Here is a 9952-nt window from a genome sequence, read left to right on the forward strand (position 1 = left end):
ACATGGGTAGGTCCCCCTTTAACTTCTTATTAGACCACAAATCCATATCATCCATAATTCATTCAGTATCCTCCAACCAACACTCAACATCAGTGGGAGGTCCACCATCAATGCCCTCGAACGAAACTATTCTAGCATGCACCAAAGACTTCGAAATCTCTACCGCAGACATATTACCATGAACTCTAGCGACTCTCTGAAACATATGAAAGATAGCTGTATTTAAGGCATCCTCATCCAAATCAGTGTCCTCATCCTAAGAGACAGGAGGGTCTATCGCAGGTGTAACCGGATCATCTTTAGAAATAGGCAGATCTACACGTGGAGTTAGAGGATCTCGAGCTAACATCATATCGTTTATCGAAACAGAAGGTCGAGTCGCTCACCTTCGACCACACCACTACCTGGCCTACGACCTCGCGCAACGCTCATCTGATAGGTCTACAAGGCTCTATAGAAAGAATTTAAAACTAAGTTTGGTTGGCATCGGGAATTTTCAATATATTTAAAACTCATAAAATAAGGTTACATAGTTTTTGAAATTATAAGAAAATATATTTTAATACGGTATTTAGGACTCATCCATAATCCAAGTGTTTAAAAACGAAATATCTAATACCACCAAGTGTAACCCTAGACTCGACCTAGACGTTACGACCAAATCTAGGTGGTCACATGTCGTATTCAGAAGTTATTTTCATATTTAAAACATAGTTGAAATCCATACAACAATATCATACTGAACTTACCAAAAATGAGGTTTATATGGTAAACATATATATATACATATACAAAAAAAATCGTATAAAACATATACAAAATAAAATACTGGTAATACATATATATCAAAATAGTAGTAAAAATACGTGTCACCAAAATATATCAAAAATGGTATATAAAAATATACAGTAGTACAAAAATAAGTAGTGACCTGTCCTCCTGATGTCAAGTTAGCTAGTCTACTATCGGGTACTATCTAAAAAGGTTAAAACTTTAAAGAGTAAGATAAAAAGCCAAGTGTGCTCCTTGCGGTGTATAAAAACATACAGATAAAATACTTTGGTAAAAATTAGTTCATCAAATATGTTTTGAAAACATGAACACTACCCCTATCTAAACACTAGAATGTGTAGGCTTCCCTAAACCACACACCCACATGTACACCCGATAAAGACCTTATACGTATATCATAAGGACATGCAATAAGGATTTACCTAGTGCACAAAGCAAAGGAGTTTGCGGTAAGGTCTTACAAGTCATAGACTAGGCTTGAGATACTTCCTCCAATAACACTCCCCCATGACAGTAATAAACATGTATGTATCTGAGTGAAAACGGTAGTTTAATTCAATAAAACATGAAAATATTCCATATTCCAAAATCAAATACATAAATACAGTAACCAGAAATCATATCAGAAATATAGGTAAATTAGAAATCAAATAAATGGTATTTAGAAAATAATATATCATGTTATAAAAATATTCAATATCATCAGAATTCCAAAATATTTCAGATAGGTAGTTCAAAACAGTAGTGTAACACCATTAGGAAACACACCTCTATCGATCTGAGTTGTTTGATAAGGTAGCATATTGTTGAGTCTGCCTATCACGATCAGCGGTAGTGCTAGATCCTATGAATCGGAAAAACTATATCACAATCCTAATAAGAATAATAATATCATCTATTTAAGCAATTTATGGAAACTAACAAGTCACTCTCGAAGTACCGGATCGTGTGAATCTATTTGACGGGAAGCACCAGATCTAGTCGACCCTAGATCAGGAGAAACATGAGTACCTTCATAAAAATATATTCTCGAATCAATTCCATAATCAAATCTAAAAAAAAATTAGCAAAAAATGCTAAAAATTCTAAGCATTTTCAGGTTAAAAGGCTCAATTTGGGGCTTTCAGGTCAGAATTTAGTGAAAAGAACCGTAAAATCGAACTCAGGATGTCAAAAAAAGATAGGTTTTCAGAAAAAGTCAACGCTAATCAATGGTTGACTCGATTCGGTTCGGGCGGGATCGGTTCGATTCAGATTGGACTAGTTCAATTCGTTTTGGGTTAGACCAGTTCAATTAGGCCGGTTGGATTGGGCTGGACTAGTATGCGGTTAGGTCAGACGAGTCGGGTCGACCCATTTCTAGAAGGCCCACCAGGTGATGGACAAGCCCTACACGCAGCGGTGGCGTGTGGGGGCACGTTGGGTGTCTTCTTGGGCCGTAAAAATTAAGAAAAAATTTCTAATATTATTTTAAGGGATTTTGACACACTTACCAAACTCTCATAACGGTGAACGGCGGAGAGCTCAATTTCGCAACGTCAAAACTTGTTTCTCTTCGCCCCTTTAGATGCCAGTGACAACAGAGACAAAACAGACACCGGTGGACTCGGGACAACACAAGGATCACGATAGTATGGAAGGTGTAGCAAACGGAGCTACGGTCGACGAGGAAACGTCGTTTAAAGTTTCTTAACTAAAAGAGGAAACTAAAAGAGATACACAAAGATTTCAACTTTTCATAAATTGAAAGTTCCAGGGCTTGGGGTTTTTAAACCTAATATATTTAGAAAACAATATAATTATACCATAGGTCCTCCAGTCTTTGTTGCTTTCTGGATTTAGATTCAAATTTAATTAAAAATTCACCTTGGTCATCAAATTTAATTAAAATTTCAGTTTAATCCCCAAAATTAATTTTTATTGTTGGCATGATTCATCAGTGAGTTGTCAGTCAAAAATTGTTATTGTTGGTCTTCTAGGAATGATTGGAGCCATAGAACAAGAAAGAAAGAAACAAAAACTTGTTCGAATGTTTTACTTCTTTCTTTCTGTTCTTTATAGGAGTGATATTGAGAATTGTCATCTTTTTTTAAAGGAATTTATGCTTCATTAAAACCCCCTCATATCTGGATCCGAGTCAAGACTCAGATACAAAATGCGGAAGGGAAAAAGAGTGTCAAATAAATATTATTAAAAACAATACAAGTTCTCAACACAATCCAAAACCAAAGCTATTACAACGACTATGCCAAACCAACAAATTACATATGAAACTCAAAGAAATATAAATACACTTCCTAGCAGGGTACACAATCAAAGCCAAAAACCAACATGATAAAGTATGAAACTTTCAGTACGAAGCTCTAACCAATGCCTGCCTTTGCCGAAGAATCCGCTTCGATATTACCTGCTCTGCTGATGTAGCGAACAAAATAGCTTTTTTATCGAATAAGATCTCTAATGTTCTTGATCACCGAGGCAAAACATTAGGAATGGTTTTTAATCCACTTTACAACAACCTTACTTTCGCTTTCAATTATTAAATGTGACCGTTGTGCCCAAGGCGATACTAGAAATAACTTAAGACCATGCTCAATTGCCCCGATTTCCAACGAAATAGAAATACCATGCCCATGTTTAACTGAAATCTTATGTAAAACATTCCCATTATTGTTTTGAATAATACCTCTCATGCCCCATGCACTGACATCTCATAACATAGCCCCATCAACATTAAACTTCAAGAAACCTTTAGGGGGAAGCTGCCACAAAGGACAATCACAATCAAAAGGTTTAGCTGCAACTCATTTATCTGCACACAAAGGACCAACAAGGATATTATCAACAGGCATTAGGATTAATCGCTTTATACAATATTTTACTAGAAATTCCAGCTGATGGATGTCCAAACAGAATCCTTTAAAAATGATATCGTTGCAAAATAGCCAAATTGACCACAAAATCACACGAGGGATTAAAGGCAAAATCAATCCTTTAGAGGATCTTTTGCGTGCACTGCCAAGACAACAAAGGCCGAAAGAGGTTCATGATGCAGAATAATGGAGAAACCCCATAAAGCATAAAAATTCATTCATAAACCCCATGATTCGCACATGAGGGAAAAATATGTTCCACACTTCAGGTTCTTTACTGCATAGAGAACAAAGATGATCCACAATGCGAGAAACACCTCTTTTGAGTAACTCCACCCTAACCGCCACCCTTCGCTGGATAACTAACCACACAAAAACCTCGACTTTGGTAGGAGTAGAACCGATTCACACTAACTTTTCCCATATATCATCAGCATAGGAGAGGGGATCGCACATACAACTAACAGATTCAGCTGTAAATTTTCCTTTCCAAGAACCTTCCCACGGTAAGCAATCTCTATCAAAACTATTCGCTTTGAATCCCTGCAATAAATTATAAAAACCCTCCTATTGTGTCATCTCCCAACCAAAATTCTTTAACGAAGGAGGATGTTCCACACTCAACGTCCTTCTTCTTTAGAGACAAATTCAGACACCTTGCCACCTTTTTTAATTGAGGGTGCAAAAATGTGAGGAAAGCTTTCTTTAAGAGCAACAGTCCAATCCAATGAGCAGTCCCAAAATTCACTAAATTAACATTGCCAACTTGAATTTTCTATTGTTTCTCATGCACAAACAAATCGTGTCATTAACATATAATGATTTAACAATGCCATTCCAAACCAGGAACCATACCTTTGATTCGGTGTAGGAGGAATTAACCCATCACAGTCAGCATTAATCTTTTTTGAGACTTGTTTCTAAAAGCCTTTATGCTCATTGCCAAACCTCCACACCCATTTCCCAAGAAGAGACCTATTTTTAACATTCAAATCAACTATACCCAAACTGCCATCAGAGATTGAAGAACATACCGACAACGACTTCACCCAATGGTTTTTTTTTTTATTTTGTATAAGGAGAACCACCCCAAAGGAAATTGGACATCAACCCGTTTAAATGTTGTTGTACTGATACATGCATCCGAAACAATGATAGAAAATAAACCAGAAGACTAGAAATCATAGATTTCACCAACGTCAATCTTCCACCCATTGACAATACTGCAGATTTCCATTCGGCCAATCTGGTATTGAATTTCTTAATGACTGGGGCCCATAAAGCTTTCAAATTTCTTTTAGGACCAAGAGGAAGCCCCAAATATTCCGAAGAAAACGTACCAATGGAGCACCCCACAGAATTAGCCCAATTGTTCAATGATTCATTGCCCACATTTATTCCAAACAATCTACTTCTCTTCAAATTTAATCGCAATCCAGAAGCAAGCTCAAAAACTCGAAGCACCCATTTCACATTTAAAGCTTGGTTTTTAGAGGCTTCACAAAACACCATTACATCGTTCGCAAATTGTAAATTGGAAATTCGGATACGAGAATTACCTTGGCTTATATAAAAACTGGAAAACAAACCTCCTTGTACTGCCTTATTAAGCATGACATTCAACGGTTCAGCAACGATGTTGAACAGAAGAGGCGATAACGGACTCCCTTGACGAAGACCTCTTAAGATGTTGAATCTATCTATTGGAACACCATTTACAAGAATCGAGATTGAGGTTAAAGATATGCATCTATAGATCCAGTTACACCACCTCACTCCAAATCTCATTTTCTTCATAACACAAATCAAAAAATCCCAATTCAAATAATCGTATGCTTTCTGAAAATCAATTTTGAACGCCAAACCGCTTCGATTATTCTTGGCGAGAGAGTCGATGGACTCATTAGCCACTAATACACAATCAAGTATTTATCTACTAGAGATGAAAACAGATTGATTTTTACTTATAATAGAATCTGAACAAACCCGCAATCTGATCGCTAAAACTTTCGCAAGAATTTTATAAACCCACTTACCAAAGTAATCGGTCTATAATCATCGAGCTCAGATGGATTCAATTTCTTTGGAATAAGTGTAATAAAAGAATGACTGAATCCTTCTTCTAACTTGCGACCGTGATAAAAATCATTGAAGAATCTCATCAACTCCTCTTTAAGGTATGGCCAAAACTTCTTGAAAAACCTCAGATTGAAACTGCCTGGACCCGGAGCCCGATTACTATCACAAGAACACAATGCATTCCAAACCTCTTCATCGGTAGAATTTGCTTCCAGCAAGAACACATGCTCTAAACTAATTTTGTTGAAATTCAGATTCATTTCACTCACCTACATGGCAGAGATATTATTATATGCCTTTTGAAAAAAGTTAAAAATGCACCTTTTAATCGAATCTGGATCCGACAACTCTGTTTGATCCTGCTTGATTCTAGAGATAGAATTGGATCTATTCCTCATTGATACTTATAAATGTAAGAAACGCGTATTCTTATCCCCTTCCTTAATCCTATTTTTGGAGCAACAACCTTTCTTCGATTTTATACTCCCTCCATAATAAACCCCTGAAATGTTTGAGCCTTTCCTGTACTTTAGAACAATCGACGCCCTGCTGTAACTTCAGTTCCAGTTCAGAGATTCCAATTTCAATAGAAGGAATGGGTCTTCTACGAGAAATGCAAAAATTTTCGTACCACAACTTGATAGCCTTTTTTGTGTTTTTGATAACACCTCACATACCATTTCGACGATTCCCTTGCTTAGAACAATGTATGTCTGCAATAACTTTATCCTTAAAACCCTCTTCTTCTAGCCATTAATTAAAAATCTTGAATGGTTTGGAACTCCAGTTTAGTGACTCCTCCTTATGCATGATTGCATTATGATCCGATAGGGATTTCTCAATTAGTGTTTGAGATAAATTCGAAAATGAATCCATGAATTCAACTGAAAGTAAAAACCTATCCAAACGAACAAAACAAGAGGGGTCTCTATTCCATTATTACTCCATGTAATTGCCCTCTTCCCCCACAGGGAGGAAGATTAATAAGGACAGCTTCTTGCATAAAATTCTTAAACATCTCCACCAAAGAGTGATTAACGGAAAACCCCAACTCTTCAGGATGAGCAAATAAATTGAAGTCCCCACCCAATCACCATGGTACATTGTGATCATCTAAAAAGATAAGAGGTCTAATAAAAATAATTCTTTCTCTGAGTCAACAGATGGACCATAAATGTTAACGAAACCACAACGAAATTTGATTTTTTCATCAACCCAATAAGGACAATATACCTATGAGTAAAAATTTTGTTCGATACCTGAAAATACTCCGAATCCCACATAGTAACTAACCCACCAGCAAACCTTGAAGCAGGAGAGAATATCTTCTAAATACTCACTTGGTTCTACAATTTCTTGTATAAGGATACGCCGAAAACCTCCAATTTAGTCTCTTGGAAAAAAAACAATCTTTGGCTTGAATTTACGGATCATTTTATTCGCAGCTGAAACTTTCTCCTTTCTCTCATAACCTTTATGTTCCAAGAAATAATAGATAGAGTCATAAAAAATAAGCAATCACAAACCCAAAAACAAGCCCTAATAAACTATAGGGACCTTCGCTATTCCTCCTCTAACTCCCGAACTTTCTTTGTAACTGCTTCTTTCCCACCTTTGAAAGAGATCTCGAGAATCTTACTTTCCAGATTGTTTCCCCTTCTTTAATAAAGGCCGAATTGGAAAATGATAAATGTTTTATCAGCTCGGAACAAGAATTATCCTCCTCCAAAATTTCTCTGATTTTTTTCCCCTCATAAGACACCTTTGAGAAACATTAGACTTGCCTTTACTAGCAAAATGAAACAGTGAGGAGACTGGAGAAAGTTCTTGAGCACGAAACAAAACTTTTGGCATCTAGAAGTAACAAAAGATATGGGTAAACTAAACGGGAGACCACCAAATTATGGTAAAAAATTAATCTGACCACCGAACTTTCAATTGAATTAATTAGATCATCAAATTTTTGTAATTGATTCAATCAGACCACTCTTCGTTAAAAAAATAATGGTGCGTCCGACGTGACTGTTATAAACTAACGGTGACGTACACCAAAGGTTTTTATATTATTATTAATGTCAGTTGAGAAGACACATGGAAACTTAGATAGTTTTCATTTGTTTCATTATCCTCGTCAAAAAAATTAAATTGGTTTAGAGAGATTTAGAGAGATTCTGAGGGGAAAAAATATATTTTCTTTCCTGGGGTTTAGGGGAAACACTTGTTGTTGGTTGATCGAAAGATTTTGAAAGTAAAAAAAATCTTATTTTTTGGGTTTAGAGTAAACACTCGCTTGATCGAAAAAGACTTTTGCTAAAAATTCACAATGGGTAGAATATATCATCGCGAGGAAGAAGACTCAAACACGAGATATGGTAAGCGCTCAAAAAATCTTTAGGGGCTTCTTTCGTTTTAAAAAATATATATTTTTGAAACTCCTAAAAATAAATTTGAAAACTCTTATTGAAAAAAGATTTATGATTTTCTTATGTTAATTATGATTTTCTTATGTTAAAAACCCTAAGTATATATTTAGAACTTTATTTTGTTTACTGTTTAGTGGTTTCTCCTGTTAAAATGCTATATATATGTTTAGTATATATGGGTTTCTTCTGTTTACTGTTTAATATTACTAATTAATGTTTGAAAACCCTAAATATATGGGTTTACTGCTTATTGATTGCACGAATGAGAAATAATTTAATATATATATTTAGAAATCCCTAAAAACCTTGTTGATTGTTTACTAATTGTGTAATATATATATGTTTGCTGATATATGTTTACTGATTGCAGAAATAATAAATTGTATAATATATATGTTTACTGATTATGTAATATATATTTTTGATAATATATGTGATAATATGTTTAAGAATGATATGTTTACTGATTATGTGTTCTGATAATATGTTTATTGATAGAATTATATGTTTATTAATGTTATGTTTTTTATAGAATATATGTTCTGATAGAATTATTTGTTTTATAAAATATATGTTCTGATATGTTTATTTGGATAATTTATGTTTATTAATAGAATATATGTTGTGATAGAATTATTTGTTTGCATGAATATATATGTTTTGTATGAAATCAATAAATATATGTACTGCATGTATATGTTCTGTAACACTCATTTCCCATATACGTTTCCGTACACGAGTCACAGATGTCACATGACTTTTGAAACATTCTCGATTTGTGCTTGAAAATCAATAAAATTTTCGTTTTCTTTAGAAAAAACCATTTAATAATATAGATTATAAGACATTCTTCAATTATATATATATTAAACATGTCTACTCCAATTATCAATACTAGTTCATGTTATCCATATTTAAAATCAATATAAGACGATCCAGTTAATCTATTACAAACCAATTTCCAAAATATTTTAAATAGAGCTAATAGGACATTTATAAGTACATGCCACTAAACTAAGTCAAAAATTTCATCATAAGATGTCTTACTGATATTGCAATATATTCCTTGATGCTTGGAGTTGCTCAGTACTCTTTACTTCTAATCTCGACTTTTACCTGCACGTGAAACCAACACACGCTAGGTATTTACTTAGTGAGGCATAGTAATACAAAATGAATTATACTTAAATATAAGCATATCCCAAACTATCAAAATACAAATGAAAATATTATAATTCATATCAATACATCAAATAAGCTTGGTGAACCAATCTTCAATCAAATAACATGATAACTATCTTTAGTATGCCCATCATACCTGTTAATCAGTATTTTCTAATTTATCATTTGTTTGCCACCTAAATGTCGTGATTAAGACATAAGTACATCATAACTATCTGTAACATTCCAAATCAGGGTCAGTGACTAAATTATAAATTTTAAAAACTATGTGCTTGATTTTGAAATAAGTTAAAAGTTCATGGATTTAATTGAAGAAATTTGATGTTGGATTTAATAGTAAAGTTAGAAAGTAACAAGGGTATTGTGGTCTTTTCTAAGAGAAGATTTTTTTTATTCTCTCTTTTTAAGGGATATAAAAACGTGGGAAATGAGGAAATGTATCCAGAGTCTTCTTCTTCAGCTTCTTCTTCTCACCGTAAGCCTCAGTTAAAGGTGAGTTTAATTTTAGTTGTTTTATTCTTGGATTTATAAGTTGATTTTGATTCTTTGAGTATTATATAAGCTTAAGGAAAGCTTATATAAGCTTTAAACATCAAGAATAGA

This window comes from Hibiscus syriacus, unplaced genomic scaffold, assembly GCF_006381635.1.
Source record: "Hibiscus syriacus cultivar Baekdansim isolate YM2019G1 unplaced genomic scaffold, ASM638163v2 tig00111409_pilon, whole genome shotgun sequence".
NCBI lineage: Eukaryota > Viridiplantae > Streptophyta > Magnoliopsida > Malvales > Malvaceae > Hibiscus > Hibiscus syriacus.